A 26274-nucleotide genomic window follows, 5' to 3' on the forward strand; every position below is an offset into this window, starting at 1 on the left:
ACTAAGGAAGGAACATGTATGACGTACAACGTATCTTAAAGCAACCTAAAAGCTTTGGTATACTGGCTGGGTGTTGGGCTGCACTTGGCAGGGGATCCCTAATGTAATGAATACTGCAACAATGAAGAGAAAGACATCTACCATTATGGTAGGATTTTACACAACTGTACTTTCAGAGCACTACCCTTTGGTTTCACCACAGCCCCCAGGGTGTTTACCAAATGCATAGTGGTGGTTGTAGCTTACCTGAGACTACAAGGATTCTGGGTGTTTCTGTAGCTAGACGACTGGCTCCTATCTGCTTCCATCAGGTCTCTACTAACTCAAGATAGGGATTACTTGCTCCATCTCTGTCTCCAGCTGGGCATTACTATAAGTATGCCCAACTCTGCCCTATGCTAACTCGGGAGTTCATCGGAGCCATCTAAATACCTAGACACAAGTGGTAAAATTTCCACAAACAAGAATGGGGACTTTACGGAAACAGGCATTACACATCTTTACTCTTCATTCACCTCCAGCCAAATTAATCCTACTACTACTACTGGGTTCAGTGGTAAGTTTCATAGTACTGGCTACCTTGGCACGCTTTCACGTGAAAGTACTACAGTGGACTTTATTGATACAGTGGTCAGTAAGACATCAGACACTGATGACTCCCATTTGCATCACAGATGTTTGCAGGCAACGTCAAAGCATGGGTGGAGGCATGCAGAAGTTGCTTCTGTGGGTCGTGCTTTCACTGTTAATTCTCTCAAGGCCAGAGTGACTATAGATGCCACCTGACTGGGGTGGGGTGGGGCATTATTTGGAAAAAAACACTCCAAGGCATGTGGTACCAATTAGAGGCCAGTCTTCACATCAGTGTCCTAGAAATGAGAGCAGTCCTATTGGTGTTGCAGATGTTCTCCCTCTAGGGATGATTGCATGTAACGCAGATAACATGTCTCTTTTCTGGTACATCAACAAACAGGGGAACCAGGTCTTGCCTACCTTGCTGGGAGGCAGTGAGAATTTGGGAGTGGGCGATATCTTCCAGCCACTTTCTCTTTGCAATGCGTATTCTGGGGAGGACCAGTGTGCTATCGGGCAAACTGAAGCAGGTTTATGTTTCTTTCTCTTGAGTGGTTTCTCAATCGGGTCTATATTAGAAGACCAAATGGAAAAAATGTCAAATTTGCAAAACAGCAAAAAGACCGGACCTCAAAATGCTGTTTGCCAGATCGCGGTACAGTGAAGACTGGAATATTTGCCCTTTCCTCACTGTAGTGTGATCTCGGAGTTGGTATATATATTTAGCGGGGAGTGTGGGGGGCTCAGCCCACCACAGTAGCAAGTTTGAAGTCCGGTCTTTTCGCTGTTTTGCCGTTCGATATTTTTTCCATTCGGTCTTCTGATATAGAACCTTCGTTGAAGGTTGTGCGTCAGGGCTGGCAACTCGGCACATAAAAATCCACTGCCAATCATTAGCGGACCAGAGTTCTGCTGTGGCGACCCCTAACCGGGAAAAGCCGAAAGACACAACAACAAAAGGTTTTCTGATATAGACCCCCTCAATCATATATTGGTGGAAGTGATATTTCAAGATGAAGTGCAATGATTTCTCTGTTTCTCCCCTCAAGGCCAAATGCAGCAGGATCATTACTCTGATCCCTCTGGAGGGGGAGTCAATGAGAGAGTCTCTCTAGTTCACGATTAGCCCTCTGGTCTATTATATGCCTTCTCTTCCATGCCGCTCATTCTCAAGTTTATTCAGAAAGCATTACAGCAGAAGAGCAAGGTTATCCACATTGCTGCATTCTGGCCTCGCCAAGTATGGTTCCCATTCCTGTGACCTCACCTAGTTCACCCTTCCTGGGTGTTTAATCTTATTCAGGACTTTCTCACCCATCTGGATTGCTTTAATCCCTCAAATTGACCATGTAGTTTCTCCTCTTCCAGTGATTTCTAGAAGTTCCAGGCTTTCTTCTTCTGACTACCACATTATTATATCATCCCAAAAAGCCTTTTCCACTGTTTGGGCCCCTCAGAGACATTTATATCCCTGTTCTGGTCCTGTTCCAGCGATTCTTAACTTCTTGTCTTCCATCTTCAGTCATGGGGCTAGTTATTCGACTGTCAAGATGCAAATAGCTGCCATCTCAAATTTTCACCTGGGTCTAGATTGTTTATCCATAGCTTCCTTAAGGTTATGCAGAGCTTTCCTTAAGGGTACCTTGGTGCTTCAAACTCAAGTTAATGGCCCTTGTACCTCTGTGGGACCTTACAGTCATTCTTCAGGCTTTACTCAGCCCACCCCTTTGAACCTTTATCAAGGATGGAGTTAAAATTCTTGTCCTGGAAAACTATTTTTCTTGTCTCCATTACTTCAGCTGGATGGGTATCTGAACTCCAGGCATTTTCTTCTCAGTCATCTTACTTTATTTTTCACAAGGACAGGGTATCCCTTTGGAGTAACTCTTCCTTTCTATCTAAAAGTGGTGTCAGAAGCAAATCGCAACCAGTCAATTCACTTACAAGTCTAATTTTTTCCAACAAGGGAGAATACGTGCTCCATTTATTGGGTGTTCATAGACAGCTCAGATTTTGCATTTACAAAACTAAAAACCTAAAGAAATCAGAACAATTCTTTGCATCTGTTCCATGGCCAAATTAGGCACAGGAGTGGCAAAAATGACCCTAGCCAGATGGCTCACTGATTGTTGTTACTTTTATTTACAGGAGCAAAGGCTTGCCATTACCCAAACATCCTAAAGCACACTCCACCACATCTATGGCTAACATACGCTTTTTGGTCCAAAGCATCTGTAGATGATATCTCTGCAGCTGTTACATGGTCAAATGCTGATACCTTTATAGCTCATTAAAAATTGGATATTTTATCCAGAATTAGGGAAGCTTTTGGCTCTGCTATATTCCAGAATATGTTCATCATGTTTCACTGTTGCAGTCATTACAATTGGGTTATCCTTCTGGCAGGCTACCCGCAGTTGGCCCGAGTTCCAAAGTCTGGGTCTGGCGTCGGTTGCTGTCGCCTCCTCCCTGACGTCAGTGCACCAGGGGTATAAAAGATGCAGCCGACGCCATTTTCTTCAGTCTTTCTTGCCGCGCGGTGCCCGATGCAAAAGCAGTTCGGAAGTGCCGGTCGGCCGACTCCTGAGATTTTCAAATTCGAATTTCAGATCCGAAGTCTTTATTAAAGCTAAGTTGGGGAAACTTTTTTTTTGCTCCAGACCGATGTCAGAAAAAGTTAATAATTGTATTTCTTGTGGGAAGCAAATACCTCACAAGTATTTTCATGGTATCTGAACTCCAGGCATTTTCTTCTCAGTCATCTTACTTTATTTTTCACAAGGACAGTGTATCCCTTTGGAGTAACTCTTCCTTTCTATCTAAAAGTGGTGTCAGAAGCAAATCAAATCGCAACCAGTCAATTCACTTACAAGTCTAATTTTTCCAACAAGGGAGAATCGTGCTCCATTTATTGGGTGTTCATAGACAGCTCAGATTTTGCATTTACAAAACTAAAACCTAAAGAAATCAGAACAATTCTTTGCATCTGTTCCATGGCCAAATTAGGCACAGGAGTGGCAAAAATGACCCTAGCCAGATGGCTCACTGATTGTTGTTACTTTTATTTACAGGAGCAAAGGCTTGCCATTACCCAAACATCCTAAAGCACACTCCACCACATCTATGGCTAACATACGCTTTTTGGTCCAAAGCATCTGTAGATGATATCTCTGCAGCTGTTACATGGTCAAATGCTGATACCTTTATAGCTCATTAAAAATTGGATATTTTATCCAGAATTAGGGAAGCTTTTGGCTCTGCTATATTCCAGAATATGTTCATCATGTTTCACTGTTGCAGTCATTACAATTGGGTTATCCTTCTGGCAGGCTACCCGCAGTCGGCCCGAGTTCCAAAGTCTGGGTCTGGCGTCGGTTGCTGTCGCCTCCTCCCTGACGTCAGTGCGCCAGGGGTATAAAAGATGCAGCCGACGCCATTTTCTTCAGTCTTTCTTGCCGCGCGGTGCCCGATGCAAAAGCAGTTCGGAAGTGCCGGTCGGCCGACTCCTGAGATTTTCAAATTCGAATTTCAGATCCGAAGTCTTTATTAAAGCTAAGTTTGGGAAACTTTTTTTTTGCTCCAGACCGCTGTCAGAAAAAGTTAATAATTGTATTTCTTGTGGGAAGCAAATACCTCACAAGTATTTTCATTCTTACTGTATTTCTTGCCTAGGCCCTGACCACGACGTTGCTAGTTGTCGGTTTTGTGCTAGATTTAACCAACGCACTATTAAGCGTCGGTACGATTTTGCATTTCATTATTTTGGCAGATGATTTAACTATATAATGCCGTCGGAGCAGCCGATTACCGGAGTTTATAAAAAGCGCAAAGAAAAGGACAGGCACCCGAGGTCCAAAACAGATGACGAGGCTTCTGCTAGGCCTGTCGCCTGTTCTCAGTGAGGTGCTTTCGCAGCCCCTGACGCCCGCTACCTCAGAGCCACAGGCTGCTTCCGACTCCCATGTGGAGCCGACTAGGCCGCTGGAAACTCAAGGTATTGGACACTCTGATACTATTCCCTCAGATGGGTCTGGAGCCACCAGGGCCGGTGTTAGCATTTTGGGGGCCCCCAGCAAAATGTCAAGTTGGGGCCCCCCTGGGCACGTCCAGTCTAAGTATTACCCTGTCACTGCCACTACTCCTAAGTAACCTTTTAGTTCAGGCTGCAAACATTTAGTAGTAGTACATACAGACTGACATGTAGATACAATGCTGTTACATTACAACAGACCTGTATACCATACTATGTTGGCCCGTCTCAGTGGAATGTTTCCAGTTACTGGCATTTAGTTGCAACAATGATATATTACAACATCTCTATGTCCATGTCTGGACTAAGGTCAAATGGTGCCCTAGGCCTACTATGTCATACTCCCCCAAATACACCCATGCACCAACCCACTGGCCCATACACCCACACACACACCCTGCAGTCCTCCCCTCTGCTTCCCCCATCTTGGGATCCCAAGACTATGCACATTCCTTTTTTCTTCCTTTTTGCACATTTTGCCTTAGCTTTCAGTTTTTCAAGAAGTCCTAGCTTTCAACATGCTCTGAAGTGTATTTTAAGGTTATTTTTTTTTCTTTTCATACAACCTTTTCATCCAGTGATGGCTTAAACAGAAATTATGACTAAGGAAAGAAATTCACTGCGTTGCTGTTTAGCTTTAGTTTTCTTTGCATCCTTTCGACACACTTTCCCTGACCAAGACAGCACAGTAATAAACATTTAGGAAGTAACTCAAATACGCCAGGGCCCAAGAAGCCATAGAGTTATAGATGCTCTGGGATGCATTTTAGAGCATTTTCCCAACCTTTTAATCCACTGGTGGCCTAAGCAAAAATCATGTGTAAGAAACGAATTTCAGTCTTATTTTTTTTCAGGGAAGACTTAAATTGTGCCCAAACCTTAATGTTCAAAGCTGACAAAATAGTAGCTTACAATAGACTAAGAAGGCAGTTGTGAGGATACACAGGTCCTATCTGGGAATACTGCCTGTCCCCTAACCCCCCCCCCCCCAAAATAGACAGTTACTGCCTATGGTCCCCTCTGGTGTTAGATCGGGATGAACACAGAGGTTCAAATTGCCACAGTCATGTATTTCAAGTGTGTACTGACACATATAGCATGCCTCGTCAGTCCTCACTGTCTGGCATTATTGGGTGTATGCACAGATAAAAATCTTTGATTTTTTTTACACACACTCGCACGTGCATGCATGAACTATAGTAATACTAGTTTTGTACTTATTTCAGCAACTAGAAATACATTGTGCAACACTGGTCCTGCCACACCAGATCAGTGACTGATGTTTAGCAGTCATCAAACAGCAGCAGGAGTAAGTCACTTTTATTTACCTCACTGAGGACTAATGCATACCTGCCACTTTCTCTAATTTCACAGACCTTCACTGATTTTGCTTGTAATTTTGCTCTGTCCTTCATAAAACATTTGACTTGCTTGTAGATCATTCAGTGACACACAGTCAAGAAATGCAGACATCAGAGTTTTATACTTCTTATTGTCCAAAAATGCATGTTGATGCAAAAGTTGTTATTCTACTAACGTAAGTGAATTAGAGAAATATTTAAAACATGTTTCTGATTTTGAGCCTTTATTCTGCTATTATTTTTGGCTCTGCCCAGAATTCTTAAGCAAAGAGGTTGAGAGTTATACTGTCTGGTTCTGCCAGCATTTATAAATTTCCCATAAAAGAAAACCATTCCTGAAGAGCAGAAGCATCAGCTCTTCTTACAATCCAAAGTTTGCACTGAGATCAGTCACTCTGGGCTGTTGAGCTCTCTAGTGCTTACCTTGTTCATATTCATTATCAGCATAGGTTTCATAGGTGTTTTACTAGGCTAACGACCACAAGGGCCTTTTTAAGCCTAGCCATGCATCCCAAATCGCTGAGAAGTTCTGATACCCTTGATAAGTGTAAGCAGGGGCCTGGGAGATGAACCACTTACAGGTTGCCCCTGTCCATTAATTCTGTTGCTGTTTGTTTTGTGGACATGCAGGAGGTCCATCAGAGTTGGGTCTGACAATGCCCTGTATGCCAAGCATAGATCTCCCCTCAAACGCCTGTAGGATTACCCTAACAGGGTCATATTACAGTCCCGCCAAGGTTAAAGAGCTAATCAGAAAATTAATACATTTTTCTCCTTGTTTTCCCCAACTAGCAGCAGCTTTTGCGGGCCCTCACACAGTCAAGGATGTTTAAAGTGCCCCCCCACACACACACACACACACACAGCCACAGGTACTGCAGTTACTTAAAGCTGGCTATGTTGTTAATTTTAGTTGAGAGAATGTCCACCAGCTGGGTTTACCCAAGTCAGGGGCAGTATGTCAGTGGTAAAATATTTAATGAAATTGTGAAGCCTCTTACTTGATAAAATACTGTTAGTATCAGTAGAGTCATCTTTGAATTTCAAAGGAGATATAAATAAGAGTTATTACTCACCTGGCTTATTAAGTATACAAGAGTCCTATAGTGGCTTTTGTTGGTTTTACAGACAGTGCAAAATATCAAGAAAAAATAACTTGCTGTGATTGGGGGACCCCCAGGAATAGGGGGCCCCCAGTGACCACAGGTTTCGCTGGTGCCTAAAGCCAGCTATGAACAGGTGATATGCTTGGAGGGGGAGTGATGCGGTTACAATGGGGCCTTTCACCTAAGGCTGGCCCTGATGCCCAAGGTAGGTACATTAACCGCTCTGCTTTCTTCCCTGAGGATTCAAACTAGGGAGAGTCCTTATTGTATTTCCATGGTGTTCATCATCAACTACAGTTCTATTTTGGTAGAACAAACTGTTAGGAAGGATGACCATCTCTTAATTTCCTTTCATCACACTAAAATGGGACAACATGTTTCCAAGGTCATTCTGTCTGAATGACTCACAGATTGTATTACCTTACTATAGTTAGCATAGTCAGTGTACTTGTAAAAGTATTACTGGGTTTGTGAGTGTAATGAGAATCCAAACATCAGAAACTTAACAAACTGCATAAAATGAACGGAAACTGCTAGCAAACCTAGTTTTTGACTAGGTTTAACCACGATTGAATTAATGTTATTAGTCTCACAGGGCACCCTATGGCACACACACACAGTTTTACACTGCAGACCTTATCTGAGGGAACCGTAGTGGCAGTGGTTTACCTGTCCCAAATGTCTGTCCCTTTTTCTTTTTTTGTCGCTTTTTAGTAAAACGCTCACTGTAATCAACGCAGTAAGCGGCACTACAATAAATCTGAACTGTATGCCAAAATTGCGTTTTCTGGAAAGAAGTGATCACCCCCTTACTCATTCCCACACAGCAGATAAGTGTGCTTGTGTGCAACAATGTTGCAATCTTGTGTGTGTGTTAGTGAGGTATTTCTCTTGCCGTTGTCTGAAATAACACATTTCTCTTTGAAGTGTGTGATTAAAAAAAAAAACAAAAAAAAAAAAAAAAGAAGGACTTAGTTCGCAGGCTGCTGCAGCCAATCAGATCCCTTGTTTCAGCGAGTGGACCTGATTGAGTGCAGCTTGCCAGCGAATCAACAAAAAAAAAAAAAACCCGGAAAAGCAGTTTTTCGCGATGACTGAGCTAGACTATGTGGACATCCACGAGGAGCTGAGCCAAAGCAATGTAACGCCAGTCGGGCCATCAGAGTAATACACAGATGCTGAATGGGGACCCTCATTTGCAGGGAAGTAATCAGGGGCTCGCCGCGGGTTTTGCGGGTGTCTAACACAGGCTATGGGAGCCGCTGAGCAGGCATTGGCTTCTGAGGGTGTTTTCAGGCCTACACAGTTGTATGTAAAACCAACTTCAGCTTCAAAGGCAAAGACTAAAGCAGCTCTAAAGACAAAGAAACAAGTACAGCATTCTCCTGGACAGGCCTCCATGCCTAAAAAACAGATGCTTAAAATGCCCAAAGACCTAATTACTTTGATCAGGGGTTCCCATCCCCCTCCTGATAAGAGGCCTAGGCAAGAGATAGAATATGCATCTTCAGATCAGGTTTCCATTTCCTTTGATTCCTCTTCTGACCAGGAATATTCTCTTCCTCCCTATGAGGATTCTGATGCTGAAGAATCTATTCCTTCAGCCTCTCCTCCTGAGGATTATTCTTTTGGGGAAACCCTACATACTATGAGGGAGCATTTCCACTGGGAGAGCCAAGATTACTCAGAATCCAAGAAAAGGCTCAGAGACTTTCTTTTATTACCTCAGCACAGGCCCCTTGCTATTCCTCCTGTTTTAGACATTGTAGATGATGTATTTTCAGAGTCCGGACTGTCTCCAGACTCTGCCTCCAGCTCCTATTAAGCCAGACAGATACTACAGGGTTCCTGATTCACATAAATTTCTTTATCTCTCAGGGTCCCAAAGGGGTCAAGGCATCCACTGCAAAAAACCCTATACCCTCTGATAGGGATTCAAGGGCTCTGGACAGATGGGGGAAAAAGATTTATATTTCTGCTACCTTGGCTGTAAGAGCTTTAAATTGTCAATTTCATATGCTTAAATATCAGCAATATCTAATGTCATTGCTTAAACAAAAAATGTTGACAAATTCAGAATGTGCAGAAAACAAGGAAATGCAGGGTTTATTGCATGCTGCTGAACAAGTAGGAAAGCATACTTTGCAATGTGGTTTTGATTCTCTAGAGGCCTCTTGTAGGTCCACTGTTACAGGTTCTGTCATTAGGAGACATGCTTGGTTAAAAGAACAGAATCTGCCCGATCATGTTAAAGCAAAATTATTAGATGCTCCATTACAACATGATACCTTGTTTGATGTTAAAGCAGAAGAGGTTTTGAAGAAAATGGAGGACAAAGCTAAATCTATGCAAACAGTCAAGGATTTCTTACAGGTACAGCCTCCCAGATTTAGCAGGAACTGGCCTGCAAAGAATTGGTCCTTTCCAGTGTCAGACAGGCCGCAAAGAGGTAGATACAGGCGCCCAGAGGCAGATCACAACCCCAAGGCTCATACAGGTCTAAACAATGGGGAGCTTCAACCTCCAAAAGCGGAGAAGAAAAATCACAGCCATACAGGAAACCGCCTCAATGACTTTCCCCTGCCAGCACCAAGCACTTACCTTCTGGCAGCTCCCTTGGGGGAGAAAACTAGCATTTTTTGCTCAAAATTGGCACATGATCACTCAAGACAAATGGGTCTTAAATATCGTATCCCAGGGCTACCGGTTCCATTTTCACACCCTGCCAAGGCCAAACGGTATGCCAGACCTGCCACGCAATCAATGGGCAGAGGCACAAAAACAAGTTTCATCCCTCATGGACATGAGGGCAATTCAGCAAGTACCACAGCAAGAGCAGGGACAAGGATTTTACTCAAGGCTATTCTTGGTGCCCAGAAAGGACAAAACCTGGAGACCAGTACTGGACCTGTCTATCTTGAACACATTCCTGGACATTCCAAAATTCAAAATGTTAACTCTGCAGCAGCTTCTGCCCATGCTGGGCAAGAAGGCTTGGCTTGTGACTTTAGACCTAAAAGAGGCATACCTGCATGTCCCAATCAGACAATCATGCAGAAGATACCTCTGGTTTATAGCTGGCTCAATGCATTACCAATTCTCTGCACTGCCCTTTGGCTTATCTACTGCGCCCAGGGTCTTCACAAAGTGCCTGGCACCAGTAATTGCTTTTTGCAGACAAATAGGAATTCAAATATATCCTTACTTGGACGACTGCCTTATTCAAGCAGAGAACAAGGACACTCTACTACAACATGTGGCATTTGTAAAAACATTACTAGCAGGCCTAGGGTACACAGTAAACGAAAAGCAATCAAAACTAGTACCATCTCAAGAGAGAATATTCCTGGGTGCAAGCTTAAATACAACTGCCCAGATGGCTTATCTCACGCCAGACAAACACGGACAACTGACTACTTATTTCAAAATGTTGGCAACAAAGACCCAGTTATCTGCAAGAAAAATTCTGCAGGCTTTGGGCTTCATGGCATCCTGCATTCTGCTAATTCCGTATGCAAGACTGCATGTGAGGAAACTTCAATGGTATCTAAAAAGTGTTTGGACTCAACATTGCCACAGCCTGGAAACTATAATTACCCTCATTCCCTGCCTGCAGCAGGAGTTTCGATGCTGGGCAAAAGCCTGTCACCACAACACGGGACAGCCATTCACCTTTCTCACAGCCAGGCAGACATTGACAACAGATGCATCAGATTATGCCTGGGGGACATATGGCAGGAAGATATATTCAGGGCACATGGTCCGCAAGTCGAATGCATCTACATATCAATCAAAAAGAGATGCTATCAGTTCATAATGCCCTGACAGCCTTCAAGGATCTACTTCATCCAGGACAACTACTGATAAAGACGGGCAATACCACAGTCATGTGGTACATAAACAAGCAAGGGGGCACACATTCCTACCCCCTCTGCAGACTAGCCATGAACTTGTGGGACACAGCATTGACTTACCAAGTACATCTGCAGGCACAATTCCTGCCAGGAAGGATAAATACTCTGGCAGACGAACTAAGCAGAAACCTAATGGATCCCCACGAGTGGAAATTGGATCCACAAGTCCTCAGCATGATAACAAGGAACTGAGGGTGCCCAGACATAGACCTATTTGCCTCTCCTCACAACTGCCAACTACGAAGATTCTGCACAAGGACTTATCACAAGCAAGCATAGAAAGTAGATGCTCTATCTTTCAGCTGGAAGAAAACTAACAGTATATGCCTTTCCTCCTCTGCCTCTCCTCCCCAAGGTACTCTTCAAGGTCAGACAAGAGAAGCCAAAAATTATTCTGATTGCCCCAGACTGGCCCCGCCAGCACTGGTACCCAATGCCCAGCTTGGACACTCCCTCAAATTCCTCACTTATTGACTCAACAAGACAGTCGGATACTGTACAGCCAACTCAGGACCCTAAACCTGGCAACATGGCGGATAATGTAGCCATTCAAGACACACCTCTTTCTAAAGCAGTTATGGATGTTATTTTGGAGGCCAGGAGGCCTAGCACCAGAAAATCTTATGCAGAAAAATGGAAGAGATTCTGTGCTTGGAACCAGGCTCAAGGTATTAACACGAATGTTACAAATATTCCTCAGATTTTACAATACTTAACTGAGATGCTGGATAAAGGCCCTTCCTTTTCATCCATTAAAATTCATGCCTCTGCCATTTCAGCTCATTACAATACAGAACCACCTATTTTTTCGCATCCATTACTAAGGCAGTACCTCAGAGGGGCCAAAAACACAAGACCCCCAAGGAGAGCACCAATACCTGCGTGGGACCTCAACTATGTCTTGGAAAAACTTACACTGCCTCCCTTTGAGCCAGCCTTTGCAGCTGATATAAAATTCTTATCCTGGAAAACAGCTCTGCTGCTAGCAATAACCTCCGCTAGACGAGTCTCAGAGTTACAGGCACTCATGGATGTGGAACCTTTTATCATTTTCCATCCTGACAGGGTTTCTCTGAGGACAGAGCCTACCTTTATGCCTAAGGTAGTGACCAGTGTGGCCCTTAACCAAACAATTCACTTGCCTACCTTTTACCTGAACCCACAGAATAAGGGTGAGGGACTTCTACATTCTTTGGACATTCACAGACAGCTACGCTTCTACTTGGACAGAACCAAAGCTTTCAGAAAGACTGAACAACTTCTAGTAGCATATGCTACAGGGTCACAAGGAAAGCCTATCTCAAAACAGACTATTTCCAAGTGGATAGGCCAATGCATTCATTTCTGCTATTCACAGCATGGCAAATCACTGCCTAAGGGCATTAGGCCACATTCCACCAGAGCAGCAGCCACTTCAGCAACCTTCCTCAGAGGAGTACCAACCAAAGACATCTTAGAAGCTGCAACTTGGAGTTCAGTGCATACTTTTACAAATCACTATCACTTACCTCTCTATTCTAAATCCAGAGAAGGCTTTTCCACTGCAGTTCTGCAGGGCCTGATGGCCTCTCCTAATCCTATTTAGCTCCAGCCTCCCAACCATAGCTTTGGGATTCAACCCAATTGTAATGACTGCAACAGTGAAACACAATGAACATAATACAGTTGTGTACCATAAATGTAGATGTTCGAGTGTATTCACTGTTGCAGTCCAGGTTACCCTCCCTCCCTCCATCCCCCTTTTCCTTTCTGGGACTTATCTGTATTTCTCTATTCTATACAACCTATGTGGTGTATTTGCTTGTAGAGGAAGGAAAAGTTGTTTTTTGGTTATGCATGCTTTTTGGCATTAGTGAGCCTACCATTTTAGGGGCACCTGACATCTGGGGCAAGAAAACCTGAAGAAAATGGCGTCGGCTGCATCTTTTATACCCCTGGCTCACTGACGTCAGGGAGGAGGCGACAGCAACCAACGCCGGACCTAGACTTTGGAACTCAGGCCGACTGTGGGTAGCCTGCCAGCAGGATAACCCAATTGTAATGACTGCAACAGTGAATACACTCAAACGTCTACATTTATGGTAGGTACACAACTGTACTATCCTTCTACAAGGGCTACCAGTGTTATTGTATCTGAGACCTCTGTCCCATCTGTTGAGGAATGGATGAAAAATACAGCATCAGATGTTAGTTCCGTACTCAACATAACTTTGCACCTGTGTTGTCTATTTTTATTCATCCTCAACTTACCACACAGTGTTCCCCCTGCCTATTGACTGTCTCCTGGTATGTCCTGAGGGATATTACTCAGTTTTTGCTGTGTGGGCTCCAGAGTTCTGTTTCTCTGATTTTCCTCCTGTTCTATGCCCTTCTGTGATCTGCATAGTTTACCTCAGTGATTATTCTGACTGATCTCCTTGTTTACATCGATCGTAGGTATTTCAGGAGTAGATAGGAGATTATGGGTAAAGGGAGGAGCTCGAGGTATGAAGCCTAAAGAATATCGAGTGGCCGAGAACAGATCCGAGGTCTGATCCGAGACCCATCAGCTGAGGAACAATGAAAATGGTTAACACAGATGCAGAGTTATAGTAAGTACCTAACTATAATTATCCTCATCTAGACAACTGGCTCATAACCTCCCCATCCAGGGATGTACACTTCCTTGCCAGGGACTCCTTGCTTCGCTTGTGCGAACAACGTGGGATTACATTAAAGCTTCAGAAATCTGATCTGCAGCCTACTCCATCTCTGGAGTTCATCAGAGTTTTTTTTAGATATGACAAGTTTCATTGCGAGACTCCCCCAGCCACAAATCTAATCCATTCATTCCCAAGCTCATCAGGTTCTCTCACACAAAGCCACCAACCTGGGTTCCAAAACCTCCTCTAAGTTTGGTTCCGCTTATCAGGTTTCACATGAGAGTGATTCAGTGGACGTTGGCAGTGTAGTGGTTGATCTGCCAGCAACCAGTGTCCTACCTGATCATTCTGATTAACATCTGCAGAGAGCACATTCATTGGTTGCTAACTTCCCCTCTCCTTCCATAGGGACTTGTTTATTCTACTGGCTCCGCAGGCCACAGTGACAATGCATGCCTGCATACTTTGGGGGAGGGGTTATTATTTGGGAAGGACAGTCCAAGGCACATGATCTCAGCTAGAGGCCAGTCTTCACATCAGAATGCTTCTAGCATTGCAGGCCTTTAAGGAGTGTCAACTTGCATGTGATTTTGATTCAGTCAGACAGTGTGGCTGTGGTCTGTTGCATCTGTAAACTTGGGGGGAAGTAGTTTTTACCCCTTGTGTTGAGTGGCCATGAGATTTTGGCAATGGGCAATATCCTCTCACCTCTTTATAGCAGTAATGCATATCCTGGGGACATCAAACATTCTTGTGGACAGGCTGAAGCAGGTCCATTCTGCTACCTTACGAGTGGTCCATCAACCCTGTAGTAGCAGAGCAGATATTTTGCCTCTGGGACCATCCTTGTGATCTCTTCAGCTCCTCCTCTAAATGCAACAAGTTCTTTGCTCTGATCCTCCATGAGGGGGAGTCACCCAGAGATGCTCCGACACACACTTGGCCCCCAGGACTTCTTTATGCCGTCCACTGTTGCCTTTGATTCCAAAGTTTCTTCAGAAAGCATCAGCAATGAAGGTCTTTGTCCTTCTCATAGCCCCTCATTAGGTGTGGTTTCCCTTCCTCTGGCCACATCTAGTTCAGCCTCATTGGGAGCTGGGCTTGGACCCAGATCTACTAACCCACCCATTGAGCAAACCTCACCTGGGCATACAAGCAGTCAAACTTACTGCATGGTTTCTCCAATTCCTTTGATAGTTCAACAGTCCAGGCTTTCACCTTCCATTCTACACATTTTAGCTTCCTTGCATAAACCCTCAACTAGGAAGTTAGGCAAGAACAAATGGAAGAGATTTTCTATTTGCTCCACAGAAAAAACTCTTGATCCTTTTTCAGACTCTCTTTCGACAGTGTTGGATTTCCTTGCTCTTACCTCACAGGTTGGACCTACTCACACAAGACAAGGGGTCTCTCATCCATCCACACCTGTCCACTCTTCAACTGACATTTTGGGTGATAGGGTTTTGATCCCCTTCAGACAACTTTTTTTCTGAGGACATGCTTCTGGTCCTGCAGGAGGCAGGGAAACCCAGTACTAGGAAATCTTACTTATCCAAATGGAAGAGATTTTCTGTTTGGTGTCTTTTTTGTAACCTGGATCCACTTAATGTGGATGTTCCTTTGGTTCTCTCTTACTTGTGTGAATTGCTCCCTGCTGGGTTGGCATAGTCTTCTATTAAGGCCCACCTATCGGCTATCTCTGCTTGTCTGTCTTTGACTTCTCCTTTACCCTCTAGATTTGAGGCTAAACAGTTTCTTAAAGGCATCCTTCACATTAGGCCTCCCAGGAAGCCTGTCCCTCCTTTTTGGGACCTTAATTTTGTTGTAGAATAATTGAGTCAGGCTCCTTTTGAGCCTGCTGTTTCAGTTTCCTACAGCATAGTTCTTGAAAGACTGTTATTTGGGTCTTCTTCCAGACAGGTGTCTGAGCTGTAAACACTTATGGCTGTTCCTCCTTTTTTAGTTTTTCATAAGGACAGGGTGTCCCTTCGTACTAATCCTTTTTTTATACCCAAGGTGGTTAATGAGTTCTCTTAGTCTTCATTTACCCATTTACCCTTATCTGCAGTCTGCTAGTGAGAAGGTTTTGCACACCTTGGATTTGCATAGATAACTGAGATGTTGCTTGGAAAAGACGAAAACTTTTCATCAATCTGAACAGCTTTTTGTTTCGTTTCATCCCAAGTATTTAGGTTTGGTTGTTTCCAAGCAACCCATTTCTTCTTGGCTATCTAAAGCCATTTATTTTTGCTATTCTTTTCATGGGAAGAGCCTTCCTTCCTCCCTTTTGTTAAGGCTCTCATTGTACTAAGGTTGTGGCTTCTGGAGTTTTTTCAAGGGTTTGGATATTAATTATTTTCTTGAGGCAGCTACCTAGACTTCTGTGCATACTTTTACTAAGCACTGCAAGTTGGATATGATTTTTGGGGCCATTCCCCGTGGCTTCCCAGATGCCTCTGCTGGCCCTTCCTTCTCCCAGTCTTCTTCCTGAGCTATTATACTCTCCCTATTGTAAAGAATACTGCAACAGTGATATGGAAGGATATAGTGAAGTGCAAAATCTTCACCTAACAGTAGATGTCCTTCTCGTCGCTGTTGCAGTCTTCACTGGAAGATGTCCTTCATGGATGCATCTGCAGTCATAACAACTGGGTTGTCCTGTCGTCAGGCAGCCCTTCAGTCGGCCGGATTCCAAAGTCCGGGTCCGGCTTCGGCTGATGTCGCACTTCACCCGACGTCATCTCTGTTGGTCTTCGGGTATAAAGGCATCAGCCGACGCCATTTTCCTCAGTCTTTCTTGCCGCGTGGCGCCCGAAGCAGAAGCTGTTCGCAAGTGCCGGTCGGTCGGATCCAGAGATTACTTCTACTGAATACTACTTCGAAGACTTCTAAAGCTAAGTACCCCGTTGGGGACTCTTTCTTGCCTCAGCCGATGTCAGAAAAAGTTAATAATTGTTTAACCTGTGGGAAACAAATACCTCATAAATATTTCCACTCTTATTGTCTGCCTTGTTTAGGCCCAGCCCACGACGTAGCAGCCTGTTCGGCCTGTGCTTCGTTCAACCGACGAACGCTTAGGTGTCGGTCGGAGTTTGCTGAACAGTTTTTCGGTTCTGATTTTGCGTACATTATGCCGTCGGATCCTCCGACTACCCAATCTGCCAAAAAACGCAAAGATAAAGACCGACACTCGCGGTCCGCGGTTTCGGCCGAAACCATGGTTAAGCAAACCGCGAGTGTCTCGGTTTCGGCCGAAACCGAGAAAACTGATCAAAGTACAGCTGAATCTATCTCTACAACTGAGGCCCCTGCTACCACTCTTGAAACGGCCTCAGAAATTTTATCCACTACGGTGGTTGCCACTGACTTATCAGACACCATTCCCTTGGATGTCTCTACCCCAGCACGTGGTGCTGCTAGGCCTCCAGCAGCCATGTCCATTAAGGCCTTCGCCAGGGCTAAAGCAGCAAAGACTACTAAAACAGTGCCTGTTAAACCCCCTACAACCAGGCCCTCCTCTAGCTCTCAAATGCTTACTCTGGCAGAAGATTTAATTTAATTAATTAGAGGATCTCAGTCTCACCCAGACAGGGCCTCTCAGCCCCCAGAGAAGAGACCTAGGGCAGAGCCCCCTGAGCCAGTGTCCTCTGATGAGTCTGCCGATGAATCAGACATAACTGATCAGCCAGAGGCTCCTTTCTCCAATTTTGAAGACTCTGATGCTGAAGAATCCATTCCAGCTGCTTCCCCACCAGAAGAATTCTCCTTTGGGGAAACCTTACATGCCATGCGAGAGCAGTTCCAATGGCAGCAACAGGATTTTTCAGACTCCAGAAAAAGACTTAGGACCTTTCTGCACCTTCCACAGCACAGGCCCTTAGCTATACCTCCTGTTCTCTCTGTGGTGGATGATGCTTTCAATGATGTCTGCTCCGCACCAGATTCTTTACCTCCAGCCCCTGCCAAACCAGACAGATTTTACAGGGTGCCAGACACTCATCACCACCTTTAAAAGGCCCCTCTTGCAGACCCCGAAACTATATCCCAGGGTCCCAAGGCAGTAGCCGCGACCATAGCAAAACCCTATTCCTTCCGAAAGGGAAGCAAGGTCATTAGACAGATGGGGTAAAAAGGTCTACACTTCAGATACTCTCTCAGCTAGAGCTTTAAATTGTCAGTTTCACATGATACAATACCAAGAGTTTATGCTTGATCAGTTAACTAAAAAGCTAACCACTGATGAATCTCTTGATAAGAAATATGTATTAGAAATGGTAAATAACATACAACAGGTTAGTAACCATTCCTTAAAATGTGGCTATGATGCACTGGAGGCTTCATTTAGATCAGCCATGACTGGCACAGTGATAAGAAGGCATGCATGGCTAAAGGAGCAAGCTCTACCGGATCATGTTAAAGCTAAGTTGCTAGATGCTCCTATGGATAAGACAAGTTTGTTTGGTACACCTGCCCAGCAGGTTATGAAGAAAATGGAAGAAAAGGCAAAATCTGTTCAAACGGTTAAAGATTTCTTGCAGGTTCAACCCCAAGGTTTAGCAGGAACTGGCCTGCCAAAAATTGGTCCTTTCCTGACTCCACAAGACCTCAAAGGGGCAGGAATAGACGTTCCAGAGGCAGAAACCAATCCAGGGGAGGTGCCTACAGAGGACGACAGTGGCAAGGTAACAACAGAGGCACAGACACAACCTCTGCCACTACACCAACTCAACCACAGTGACTTAACCCTAAATCCGCCTACCAGGGAACAAATAGCAGCTCCCCTAGGCGGAAAATTAACCTTATTTTCAAAGAACTGGCACTACATAACAAAAGACAAGTGGATTTTACAAACCATAGATCAAGGTTACCGGTTCCACTTCCACACTTTACCAGTCAAAAGAGGAATGCCAAATCTACCGCCAAATCAAAAAACAGAGGCTCTACAACAGATAATGCAGTTAGCAAACATGAGAGCTGTGGAAAGAGTGCCAACAGCAGAGCAAGGAAAGGGGTTCTACTCCAGACTATTCCTAGTTCCAAGAAAGGAAAAAAGTTGGAGACCAATTCTCGACCTGTCCGCCTTAAATACATACATCATTGTCCCAAAATTCAAAATGCTGACCCTACAGCAACTTCTTCCCATGCTGGGCAAGGAGTGTTGGCTGGTAACTCTAGATCTCAAGGAGGCATACCTGCACGTCCCCATTCGACCAATCTGCAGAAGATACCTCAGATTTCTTGCAGGATCAGAGCACTATCAATTCTCAGCATTGCCCTTTGGCTTATCTACTGCGCCCAGAGTATTCACAAAATGCCTGGCATCAGTAATCGCCCATTGCAGACTACAGGGAATTCAAATTTACCCATACCTAGACGACTGCCTGCTACAAGGGGACAACAAAAGCAAGCTGACAACAGATTTACAAAGGGTCATTTACTTGCTGCAAGCACTGGGATACACAGTCAATCTACAAAAGTCAAGGCTGATACCATCCCAAACAAGGACATTCTTGGGCCCGGAATTGCACACACTACAGCACATGGCATTCCTAACAAAGCGAGAACAAAAAACTCCCTCTTTACTTCTTGGCACTAACAAAACTGAACAAGTTAACAGCAAGAAAAGTACTGCAGGCCTTGGGCTTCATGGCATCATGCATAATCTTGGTTCCACTTGCCAGACTACATATGAGAAAACTACAGTGGTACCTAAAGAATTTATGGTCTCAACACAGACACAGCCTAGAAACAGAAATCCCACTAATTCCATGCTTAAAACAGGAGTTCCTATGGTGGGCTCAGGCATGCCAGTCAAACCCAGGGCTACCCTTTCGCAGATGTCAAGCAAGCCAGACCATCACAACAGACGCTTCAGACCTAGGATGGGGGCCCACATGCTGGACAAATGCGTGCAAGGATTGTGGACACAGGATCAACTTCACCTGCACATCAACCTAAAAGAAATGCTGGCAGTAAAACTGGCAATCCAAAAGTTCAGACCATTTCTCAGAGGGCCAGTTGATGATAAGGACAGACAACACCACAGTCATGTGGTACATCAACAAACAGGGAGGCACTCATTCATACCCCCTATGCAGAATGACTTTGGAGCTGTGGACCCTGGCACTCAGCTACAACATCCAGTTACAGGCAATATTTGTACCGGGAAAAGAGAATACTCTAGCAGACATATTAAGCAGAACCACATCGGATGCTCACGAATGGAAGCTGCACCCGGACATCTTCAAGACCATCTCAAAGAAATGGGGAAAGCCTCAGATAGATCTATTTGCATCACCTACCAATCACCAGCTCAAAAAATTCTGCACAAGGACATTCCACCCACTAGCATGGAAAGTGGATTCGCTCTCCTTCAGCTGGAAAGGCCTAACAAAATATGCATTCCCACCTCTTCCCTTGATACACAAGGTATTACTAAAAATCAAGGAAGAACGTCCAAGGATAATCCTGATAGCTCCAAACTGGCCAAGACAACACTGGTACCCACTGCTGAGGAGCATGTCTCGGAACAATATGTGGCCAATACCCCTGATGCCTTTGATGTTAACTCAGAACAACTACAGCATCATACATCCAAACCTAAAAACGTTGCAACTGACTGCATGGAACATCACATAGCAGCAGCTAATCCAGAACTTTCCCAAAGAGTTAGAGACATTATTCTTGAAGCACGCAGACCTTCAACAAGAAGACACTATGCTGGAAAATGGAAAAGGTTTGTCATTTGGAGTACTGAAAGAGGAAAAGATGTGTCAAACATAGATATGCCTAACATTCTGGAGTACCTAGCCGAACTTCTTCATTCAGGCCTGTCCTACTCCTCCATCAAGTTACATGCATCAGCTATTTCAGCAGAATACAGCTTTGATCCACCTGTTTTTTCTCACCCTTTGCTCAGGCAGTTCCTCAGAGGAATCAAGAATGTAAAACCTCCAAGGAAACCACCATTACCAGCTTGGGACTTAAACTTTGTGCTAGAAAATTGACACTATCACCCTTTGAACCAGCAGCAACAGCAGACCTACAACACCTGTCATGGAAAACTGCTTTCCTACTGGCAATTACTTCAGCAAGGAGGGTTTCAGAACTACAGGCCTTAATGGCAGTGCAACCCTTCCTAATCTTCCACCAAGATAGAGTGTCCATGAGGACTAATCCTACATTTATGCCTAAGGTGGTATCCAGAGTGTCTTTAAACCAGGCAATCCACCTTCCTACCTTCTTTCCCAACCCACAAAACAGAGGTGAAAGAATATTGCATACCTTGGATGTACATAGACAGCTACGCTACTACTTGGACAGAACAAAAAGTAGCAGAAAGACTGACCAACTTTTTGTAGCCTATGCAACAGGAAGGGAAGGAAAAGCTATTTCCAAACAGACAATCTCCAAATGGATAGGAAATTGCATACGATTCTGTTATTCCTTCCATGGAAAACCAATTCCACAGAACATAAGACCTCATTCTACAAGGGCAACAGCCACTACCACAGCCTTCTTACGAGGAGTGGCAACCAAAGACATTATTGAGGCGGCTACTTGGACCTCCGTGCATACATTTGCCAAGCATTATAATTTGCCTCTATATTCCAGATCCCGAGCAGGGTTTGCCACTGCTGTACTGCAAGGGATCCTAAACACACCATAATCTAGTTTTATCCTCCTCCCTTGTTGGCTATGGTATTCTACCCAGTTGTTATGACTGCAGATGCATCCATGAAGGACATAGTACAGTTTTGTACCTACCATAAATGTAGATGTCGAACTGGATAGCATCTGCAGTCAGGATTACCCTCCCTCCTTCCCCTCTGTGGTACTCCAAGGGTGTTTACCCTCCTAATAGCTAGCTGGTGGGGGGGAGTCTTTTATGGTGTATTTGTTTGTATATATGTGCATACATGCTTATTTTTGTGTTTACCTCTATCTTTTTGGAAACATTGGCATCTATCTAAATTTTAGCCTTCAAGAGGGCTACTGGCATCTGGGGCAAGAAACACTGAGGAAAATGGCGTCGGCTGATGCCTTTATACCCGAAGACCAACAGAGATGACGTCGGGTGAAGTGCGACATCAGCCGAAGCCGGACCCGGACTTTGGAATCCGGCCGACTGAAGGGCTGCCTGACGACAGGACAACCCAGTTATGACTGCAGATGCTATCCAGTTCGGACATCTACATTTATGGTAGGTACAAAACTGTACTTTTCTTACCTTTCTGACTCTGAAGGGAAGGCTTATGTCCTTTCCTTGTTGGGCTGTACCTCTCAAGTTGCTCATCAGTCCATCAAATGCAGCTATGATGCAGCTGATGCCTCCTCCAGGGCTACTGCCGTTGGTTCAGTAATGAGGTGTTACTCTTGGCTTTGTCTTCAGACTCTGTCTGATGACATTAAGGCCAAATTGTTTGATGCCCCTTTGAATAATAAAAATCTTTTTGGTGCTGCTGAACTTTTCAAATCTCTTCAGGATAAGGGTAAAGCCTTGCAGGAATTGAAACACATTTTTGTTTCTCCTTTTCCTAAATTTGAGGAACTAACCCTCCAAATCTGATTTTGTTTCTAGACAGTCTTACCGTCTGCCTAAGGGAAAAAAGGGTTCTCGATGTTGTGCCTCCTGCTAAGTCTAATCAAACCTCTGCCTCCCAGATATCTGCTTTTCAGGATAAACCGGATTCCATTTGACAGTTTGTGTCCCCTTTCCCTTGGCCAGTTTCCCTTATTCCGCCACCTTTCTCTGTCTCTTTTAGATTGGTGAAGGATCACAGCAGACTCTTGAGTTCTGTCCATCATCTGCCAGGGATATTTCATGGTTTGAAAATCCCTTTCTCCATTTTTGGGCATCCCTGAACCTCCTTGGGAACAACTTCCTCTTTTACCAGATGTGCACTGTTCTCTTCTGGTCCAGGGCACCATTCACACTGTGCCTCTTACTCAGGTTGGGAGAGGTTTCTATTAAACAATGTTTTTGGCTCACAGAAAGGAGGGAAGGCAATTTGAGACCAGTTGTGGATCTTTCCTAGCTCAATATCTTTCTCAAAATTCCTTCCATTTAGATGCCATCTCTTCAGACTTTATTTTCCCTTTTACCCCCGGCCTTTTTGGTCACTCTGGATCTCATGGATGCCTACATTCATATCCCCATCCATCACCTTTTCAGAAAAGTTGTATGTTTCTCCGTTTCTTCCTTACATTTTCAGTTCCCTGCTTTGCCGTTTGGCATCTCTACTGCCCCAAGGGTATTCAACAAATGCGTCACTCTTGTCATTGCCTTTTGCAGGATGAGAGGAGTTTAGATGTTTCCCTAATTGAAATATCTGCTTATTCAGACTTCTTCCTCGGATGATCTGCTTCAGGATCTCAGTGTACTATTTCCCTGTTAGAGTCTGGGGTTCACCATAAGCTTCCAGAAAATACACTCTGACACCTTCTTGGGATCATTTTTGTTTTTTTTTTTTGGTCGAAAGCTTCAGACCATCCCCATGTTGGCATCTCTACCTGTCCTCAAGGCCCTGTCTCACACTGACTTTTTCCAGTGTCTTCCTCCTCTGGCTTCGGTCATGGCCAGTGAATTTCTCAAGGTCTTTGGGCTCATGGCTTCCACCATTCCCATGCTCCCTCTGGCCAGGCTTCACATAAGAAAGCTTCAGTAGTACCTCAAGTCTTTGTGGCTCCAACCTTGCCACCACCTGGATTTCCTGGTACCTTTCTTTCCCTGTGTCAAGCTTGAGCTTCAGTGGTGGATTCATCAACATTTTCTCAACCTGGTGCTTCTATTCAAAGCTCTAGTCCCTATTCAAGCTCTTTACAGACACCTGAGACAGGAGATGGGGGGGCCTCCTTCAGCTCTCTCAAGGTTTAGGGTCTCTGCTCTCTTCATCAGAGGTTGGTCCACATCATTGTAAAGCAGATGAGGGCTCTGCATCCATCTCTTAAGGCTTTTCATTCCTGTTTTCATCCTGGGCCCCTCAAAGTTTTCACAGACAATACCACAGTGATGTGGTATGTCAACAAGCAGCAGGGTATAAGGTACTATCTTCTTTGCAGGCTGCTACTTAAGTTCTGGAATCTAGCTGTCCAGTAGCAGGCAACTCTTTGGGCAATTTACATTTCCTCAGAGCACTGTCTAGTGGCAAACTCTTTGAGCAGGTCCAGCACACAAGCTTATGAATGGATGTTTCACAGAGATGTGTTCCTGAACATTATTCATCGGTGCAGTATTCCTCAGATAGATGTTTTTGCCGGGTCTGTATCACGTCATCGAAGTGACCCTTCAGTGAATGGCATTTCATCAGAAATGCCATTCATCAAATTCCACTCATGTTGGGGCTGTGCCCCCGACACCCCCAGTTAATTACATATGTCAACTCCAAGATCGCACTACAGTGGAGAAAGGGCAAATTTCCTGAGCCTCACTGTACCGTGATCTCAGTATGAACCGTTCGAATAGCATGTTTGTTGTAAGTGCACTGAAAATGCCATTCACTGAATGGATAGGGACCTCTATATGCCTCCACTCTGATCAGACAACTTCCTCTGTTCTGTTCAATTCCCAAGTCCTCTGGCTTGGAAAGTGGACCCTCAGTCTTTTCCTTGGAGGGGGGTGGTTCTGTATGCCTTCCCTCCCTTTCCTCTGTTACTACGTGTCTTGCACAAGGCAAGGCAGGACTCTCTCAAAATCTTGCTGCTAGTGACTCCCTTTTGACCCAGACAGCATTGGTCTCCCCTTCTTTCTTACTTGGCCGGGGAAATTTCCACAAGTTACCTGACTGGGTTGAGCTTCTTATACAAGACAAGGGGTCTCTGATCCATCTTCACTTGTCTACTCTTCAACTGTTGCTGTGGGTGATAGAAAAGAGGTTCCTGAAAGGGATCAAAACCCTGTGGATGTGCTTTGGGTTCTGTTGAAGGCCAGGAAACCCAGTACCAGGAAACCATGTGTGTTCAAATGCAAAAGACTTTCTGTCTGTATGCCTCTCTTGCCATCAGGATCCCCTACCTGTGGAAGTTCCTCTGGTTCTCTGTTATTTGTGTGATCTGTTCCATGCTCTGTTAGCATATTCTTTAGTTAAAGCTCACCCATCAGATGTTTCTGCTTGTCTACCCTCGTTTCCTCTGGTCTCTAGATTTGAGTTCAAGCATTTTCTTAAATATGTCCTTCATGTCAGGCCTATTTTGCCTTCCTGGGACCTCGGTTTTATAAAATGACTGGTTCCTTTTGAGCCTACTACTTTAGCTTCCTTGCAACATTGTACTTGGAAGACTGTTCTTTTGGCTCTCACTTTGGCGAAAAGTGTCTGAACTTCAAGCTCCCATGAATTTTCCTCCTTTCTTAGTTTTTCACCGAAATAGGGTGTTTCTTCATACTAACCCTTCTTTTATGCCTAGAGTGGTCCATGAGTTCTCCTTTAGCCCGTTCATCTACCTTCCTTTTTCCCTTCTCTGCAGTCTGCCAGTGAGAAGGTTCTTCACACCTTGGATTTGCATAGACAACTCCGTTATTGTTTGGATAAAACTAAAGATGTTGTGTTCAGAGCCGATCCTCTGCTCCGACTTGGCTGATTTACAAGCTCAAAGACTTCTGGTTGGCTCATGGCTAAGCAGGTATCCCATAGTGCACCAGTACAAACCCCAGATCTCGTTTGCCGCGTCGACAAGTTCGGTCCTGCTTTTCTTGGCTCTGGCGAAGTTTTAAATTCTTTCTATTTACATATATAGTATTAGAGTTTATATTGTGTTGTTAGGGTTGCTATTATCCTAGGCAGTTGTGTTTTGTCCTTTTGGTGCAATCTTAGTTTAAACTTGTTGTTAGTCTGGTATCCTTTGTGCCAGTTTAGAGTTCCTTGTAGGCATCGTTGCGCCTTGTTTTTTTCTCTCAGGTAGAGTATTCGTTTTTGGTGGTTTTCCGCTGGTAGTTAACAGGGGCTCCTGTTGTTATTTCTGACTGTTATTGGGACTCCTTTTGACAGTCAGCTTAGTTTCTTCAGTGATTGTATTTTTGGCGGGGATCCGCTTGTTTATTACTTAAGGTTGGAGTTTCCTTCCTTAGTGCGATAGTTATTATTATTAAATTTTTACCAAATAGAGTCATTCAGCTTCTGTACTGCGGTGGTGGTGCTGCAGTAGCGTTGTCGCCTCACAGTAACATGAAAGAACAAACCTCCTGCACGGTAGCAATTGCAAGGCTCAGGAAACAACTACAATCAGGAACCAAAAAATGAGAGCCAGCAAACGGTGACTAAATAAAATAAATGTATTAGCTGAACAAAATCACAGCAAATTGTAACAAACACAAACCGGTTTCGGCTGGCAAAGCACAGCCTTCTTCAGTGTACAAAAAATCATGGAATACAAATGCTGTATATATACAGAAAACAGACATCCTACACTGGTTTGCCATTTGTAAATTCTACTGGGCTTACGTTAATTTACAGCAGGCATTTTGATTGTTTGCCACATACTACCATTTTTTTGGGCCTGTTATTTTTCAAGCAATCTTGTTTGTGCAAGACTCAGCGTTGGGACCAAAATTCTCGGACACCTTCAGGTTTGGTTTCGTATTCCAGATATTGTGACTAGGTCTACAAATCCGTTTTTGGTCTAATCTCATTTTTGGGAATACTAGCTACTGGT

General features: G+C 44.3%; 1 protein-coding gene across 4 annotated transcripts in view; it reads left to right on the forward strand.

Moving 5' to 3' along the window:
- Positions 1-26274, forward strand: part of SPPL2A (signal peptide peptidase like 2A) — a 1262472-nt gene that overhangs the window by 316762 nt on the left and 919436 nt on the right. The gene's annotated exons all lie outside the window — the stretch shown is intronic.

Source organism: Protopterus annectens, chromosome 7.part0 (genome assembly GCF_019279795.1).
Source record: "Protopterus annectens isolate FY-2018-M chromosome 7.part0, PAN1.0, whole genome shotgun sequence".
Taxonomy (NCBI): domain Eukaryota; kingdom Metazoa; phylum Chordata; order Ceratodontiformes; family Protopteridae; genus Protopterus; species Protopterus annectens.